Raw genomic sequence first — 6,105 nt, 5'->3', positions numbered from 1 at the left:
TCAACATCCCATCTCCTTGAAACACAAAAACCACCACGCAATTTCACTAGACGATCACTAAAATAATTAACATTAAAAATCACATGTGAGAGGGGATCCCTGGGTGGCGCAGTGGTTTGGTGCCTGCCTTTGGCCCAGGGCGCGATCCTGGAGACCCGGGATCGAATCCCACGTCGGGCTCCCGGTGTATGGAGCCTGCTTCTCCCTCTGCCTATGTCTCTGCCCCTCTCTCTCCCTCTCTCTCTCTCTCTCTCTCTCTCTCTCTCTCTCTGTGACTATCATAAATAAATTTTAAAAAAAATTAAAAAAAAAAAATCACATGTGAGCCCAGCACTTTGTTGAGTGGTCACACGTCACCTGTTGAGGAAGGAATGGAGCCAGCATACGGGACCTCAGCCAGATCCTGGAGGTCCCACAGCAGGGTTGAGGAGGTGATGCTTGAGGAGAGAGAGTAGATGGTGTACTATAGGAGGGGCTGGGCCAGTGATAGAGTCCTGGAAGAGTTGGATCAGTTAGACTCAGAAAGGGCCCAAGCCATCTCAGGTGGTCAGTCCTGGAGAGAAGAGTGGGTCCTTTTGTTGAAAGGACTAGAGCCCATGGGAGTGAGTTGAGAAGCTGGGGGAGAGGATGGGAGGGCCTGGTGCGTGGGGGAGGAATGGCCAATGCTCAAACAGGTATGGGGAGACTCAAGAAAAGGAGAGTCTGGGGGTTAGAGCACAGAGGAGGATCCTGCAAAGGCCGACAAAGAATCCAGAGTCGGGTCAAAGTAGGGCTTACGTGTGGTTTGCCTCAGGGCTTGAATACCAGTATCCTCAGACCCCACGTGTGGGTGGGTTCTATCCTAAATAAATGGAGGGGCAGGGAGAGGGTAAGGGAAGGAGTATGATGGGGGAAGGATGTGAGGGGACCATAAAGAAGAGGACTGTGGGACGCCTGGGTGGCTCAGCAGTTGGGTGCCTGCCTTTGGCTCAGGGTGTGATCCTAGTGTCCTAGGATCGAGCCTCACATTGGGCTCCCTGCATGGAGCCTGCTTCTCCCTCTGCCTGTGTCTGCCTCTCTGTGTGTCTCATGAATAAATAAAATCTTTTTTTTTTTTTTTTTTTTTTTTTTTTAAGGGACTTGTGAGGGTCATGGTAGAGATAACACAGAGTAGAAGCCCCAGGAGAGGCAGTACTGGGCAGGCCTTGGGTGAACACAGCCAAGATGCAGGATGCTGCCTGGACGTAGGGGTGATCCACAGAAGCAAACGGGAAGAGTGTATCAGTCAGGACTCTGGTTCAAGGAGCAAAAGCCTAATTCAAAGTAGCCGAAGGGAATGGGGGTGGGGAGGATAAAAATGGACTTGTGCAGAGGAATCACTGGCTTTAGCCTTGTGTGTACCCAGGCTCCCACAACTTCAAAATATCTGCGTTGAGTTTGTGCTTCCTTAGGGTAGCTTTAATACTGAGGCTGCACACAGTGCTCCTGACCACGTCAGGACCTGTCATACTTAGGACTTACATTACCAGGTAGAAAAAGTCTCCAAAACATTTCCACACATTTTGCAGAATGGAGTCTCTCTGACTGGTTCAAAAATCTATCCTGGGAACTCTGCCCTTGGCAGGATGGATTGAAAATATCTCAGGTGCCAACCATGCCTTATAACCACCCTGGAACTTGCCTAAGGCCCACAGGTAGAGTGGGGCTAGAGATTTTAACATCAGGGGCTCTCATGTATGTTGACCAGATAGATACCAGGCAGAATCAGCAGCTGTCTACACCAGGGCAGGAATCAACGTTCCTGCAACTGGATGAGGGCATGGTTTCAGAAGAGGTGACTCCCCTTCTGGTGTGTGCAGGGGCGGTGGTGAGGGGAATGGAGGCAGCATCTCAGCCCTTCTGTCCCTTTCAGTTTTAAAATTATCCTTACAAACAATACAATTGGGAATTGGGGTGGAGAGAGGTCCATAAAATCCCAGATTTTAAGTCACTAGTGGCATGTTCTATCTTTGGCCTGGCCTCCTTTTCTTTTTACTAGTGCTCAAAAGTTTGTCATAAAATTGCCTGTAATTGGGCAGCCCGAGTGGCTCAGCGGTTTAGTGCCACCTTCAGCCTGGGGCGTGATCCTGGAGACCCGGGATCTTACTGCTCCCTTCATGGAGCCTGCTTCTCCCTCTGCCTGTGTCTCTGCCTATCTCTGTGTCTCTCATGAATTAAAAATAATAATAATCTTTAAAAAAATTGCCTGCAATTTCCAGTTTACACAGAACTGTTCGTGTACTCCATGAGTCCATCAAAAGGTTATAAGTATATGCTATGTGATTATCCTCTGTAATTTCTAATACCATATATTATACTTTTTAAGAGTTTGTCTTAACATGGCCTTTATTTCTGGGCCTTCAGCACACTCTATTACTTCATTAGCATCTTGCACTCATTCAGATTCTTTTTTCTAGTGCTAGGCATTGCTTGCCTGAAAATTGCCCGAAGTTCCCAGCATCATGCTTCTCAACCAGGGCTTCCATTTTTGGCCTGGGAGTCAGTCCCATGTCAGCATTTCTCCTCTATATCTGACCTCCATCCCCTTTACAATAAAGACCCCCTGTGCTCCACAATTTCAATTTTAAAAACCTTCAAGCTCTGCTTTTTTTGTAATCTGTTTTTGTTTGTTTGTTTGTTTGTTTGTTTGTTTGTTTAATCTAGTTTTGAAGAGTGCAGTCTCCCAGTGGTTGCCACTCTGGCGTCAGGGTAGCTCTGACAAGTTTTTTCTTGCTGCCCATCAAAGTGTCAGTACATAATCCTTGATTCAGTTTGAGTATTTAGGAGAATAAAGTTTAAAGCATCTTGATGCAGCTCTCCCTGTTACATCACTACTCATTTGCTTCTGGAGCATTTCCAAAACAAGTTTCTACTGGTTCACTGGTTTATTGTCTACGTTCTTCATTAGAGTTTGAGTTCTTGAATCCTATGACCTTTTTTGGCTTGCTCACCTCTGACTCCTGATCCCTTTAAACAATAAGCACCATGTACATTGTAGGCAGTCAAGAAATGTCTGTTGAACAAATGAATTTTACTGAGTCTCAATAATGCATTCCCTTCTCAAATAGATGAGCCTCAGACATACTTTATCATTAAGGATATATCTAAAAGTTGGTACAAGGGTTTATGAGATCTCATAGCTGGGAGGAATGATACAAAGTGCTGAAAGAAAAGGCTGCCAATCAAGAATTCATCTGTCAAAACTGTCCTTCAAAAACGAAAGAAATTTAAGACATTATTGAATAAAAGGTAAAGGAGTTGCTTGTTAACAGACCTGCCTTACAAGAAATGCCAAAGGGAGTCCTTCACGCTGAAATGAAAGGACACTCAATCATAATTTGAAGGCATATAAAGAAACAGTAACTACACAGAGGTAAATGTAAAAGCCAGTGATACACTTTTTGTTTGTAATCCCTCCTATTTCCTACATGACTTAAAAGATAAATGCATAAGAAATTATCAGTCTGTGTTAATGGGCACGTATAAAGCTGTAACTGTGACAGTGATAAGCAGGAATTAGTTAAAAGCTAGGGAGGAGCAGTGTCTCTGTTACTGATTCTAGGTTGGCATCATTTTGGACTAGATTGTTACAAATTTAGGACGTCAGTTATAATCCGCATGGTAAAACCATTAAGAAACTATCTTTATAAATATGAACTCCTTCCTCATCCATTAGCTGGATGGCTACATTAATCAGACAAAACAGACTTCAAGTATAAAACTTACAGGAAACAAATCTATTAATAAAATTCATATACCAATTATATACACACTAAACCTCAAAATACATGAATATTGACAACTATAGAGTGAGTTCTGCAGGCACAAGTAAAGGTTTCGCTACCCCACTTTCAATAATGGATAGAACATCTGGACAGGAGATTGATGTGGAAAAATAGAAAATAGGCACCTGGGACGCTTAAGTTGGTTAAGTGTCGGATTCTGGAGCTCCGCTCAGGTCATGATCTTGAGGTCGTGGGGTTGAGCCCTGAATCAGGTTCCACATTGAGCAAGAAGTCAGCTTAAGGATTTTTTTCTTTCCTTCCCCCTGCTCGTGCACTGTCTCTCCTCCCACCCCTTCTCTCTCTAAAATAAATCTTTAAAAAAGATTCTTCCTTTGTCCCTCCCTCTGCTCATGCACTCTGTCTTAAAAAATAAAAGTCTATTTAAAGGGATCCCTAGGTGGCACAGCGGTTTGGCGCCTGCCTTTGACCCAGGGCGTGATCCTGGAGACCCGGGATCGAGTCCCACATCGGGTTCCCGGTGCATGGAGCCTGCTTCTCCCTCTGCCTGTGTCTCTGCCTCTCTGTGTGTGTGTGTGTGCTATCATAAATAAATAAAATTTTTTAAAAAATCTATTTAAAAAACAAAAAAAAAAACAACAACACTGCAGACGCAAGTAAACCTAACAGACACAACGCTACCAGCAACAGGACACAGAACATTCTCCAGGGTAGACCATACAGTAGACTACAAAGCAAGTATCAAAAAACTAAAACACTGGAGCCCTTGGATCTTCTCTAACCACAATGGAATCCAACTAGAAATTAACAGGAGAGGAAAATAGTATGTAGAAATTAAATCATATACTAGGAACCACTAGTTTCTAGAAAATGGGAGTGAAAATCAAGATGTGTGGGATGCCGTGAAAGGAGTGCTCAGAAGGATACTAAGAGCAATAAACACATTTGAAAAGACAGGAAACCAAGAAAAGAAGAGGAAACTAGGGATCCCTGGGTGGCGCAGCGGTTTGGCGCCTGCCTTTGGCCCAGGGCGCGATCCTGGAGACCCGGGATCGAATCCCACGTCGGGCTCCTGGTGCATGGAGCCTGCTTCTCCCTCTGCCTGTGTCTCTGCGCCTCTCTCTCTCTCTCTCTCTCTCTCTCTCTATCATAAATAAAAATTAAAAAAAAACCTAAAAAAAAAAAAAAAAAAAAAAGAAGAGGAAACTAAACCCAAAGTGAGCAGAAGGAAGAAAATAGGGACTGGAGTGGAGGAAAAATGAAACAGTAAAAAAATGGCACAAAGGGGCACCTGGGTGGCTCGATTGAGCATCCTTCTCTTGATCTCAGCTCAGGTCTTGATCTGAGCTGTGAGTGCAGGCCCTGTGCAGGCTTCTATGCTGGATATAGAGCGTACTTCAAAACAAAGTACACATCAACGGAACCGAGTTGGTTCTTTGAAAAAAATCACCACCCCAAGGCTTTGGCTAGGTTGATTCAAAAAAGACGTAATTATACAAAGAGAAGTCAGAGATCACTAGGGATGCTTACAATCTCTTGTAGACATAGGTGGCAAAAGTGAAGCTCCTCGAAACACAAGGAGAATCTGAACTCATAAACACAGCAGATGCACAGAATAAACCCAAGCACTTCTGTTCCACCAAACCTAAGGTTGCCAAGCTTTGTCTACCAAGAACCAAATAGTAAATATTTTAGGTTTTATTGGCCGCATATGCTCCAAGTCACATAGTTCTTTTTTTTTTTTTTTTTTTTTTTTTAGTCTTTTAAAAATAAAACTGAGTCTTAGCTCTAGACCATACAGAAATTGGGTGACAAGCAATATTTGGGCCATGGACTATAGTTCGCCTGACTGCTGCACTACACCGATGGGTAAGCATGGAAGGAAATTCTAGAGCAGCATTATCCAGCATGGTAGCCACTAGCTATTGGGCTCTTAAAATATTGCCAGGTGGTAAAGTGTAAAATACACACTGGGATTTGCAGACTGTCCAGAACTAAAGTAAAATGGTGATTTCATCTACCTGACGTAAATGTCTCTTGAAGCAGGTGACTGTGTCTCTCATGTTTACCACTGCATTCCCAGCACCATCGTGAGCAGTTAACACTTGAAGAAAGAAAATTGCTACCAGCACTGTCTGCTCCTTAGGGCTGCATTTGTCAGCTACCCTCCACATTCCTTTTGATGACACCTGTGAAGTCCTCCACCCACTGCACACTGGCTGTCACCTGCAGAACTGCATGGAATGAGCCTGTGTTGCCCACAAGATCCTGTAAGTGTAGTGTTCATGTCTAAGGAGCTTGTCACCATTACTCTCAACACAAGACACTGTTGACCTCCAGCAAC

The 6,105-nt window shown here is 44.0% G+C and overlaps 1 protein-coding gene across 9 annotated transcripts in view; it reads right to left on the bottom strand.

The window, feature by feature from the left end:
- Positions 1-6,105, bottom strand: part of LOC144324540 (cationic amino acid transporter 3-like) — a 42,624-nt gene that overhangs the window by 15,798 nt on the left and 20,721 nt on the right. The gene's annotated exons all lie outside the window — the stretch shown is intronic.

The sequence above is a fragment of the Canis aureus genome, chromosome 1 (genome assembly GCF_053574225.1).
Source record: "Canis aureus isolate CA01 chromosome 1, VMU_Caureus_v.1.0, whole genome shotgun sequence".
In the NCBI taxonomy this organism is placed as follows: Eukaryota; Metazoa; Chordata; class Mammalia; order Carnivora; family Canidae; genus Canis; species Canis aureus.
Note: the sequence above shows the minus strand (reverse complement) of the source record. Positions and strands in the feature narration are given on the sequence as shown.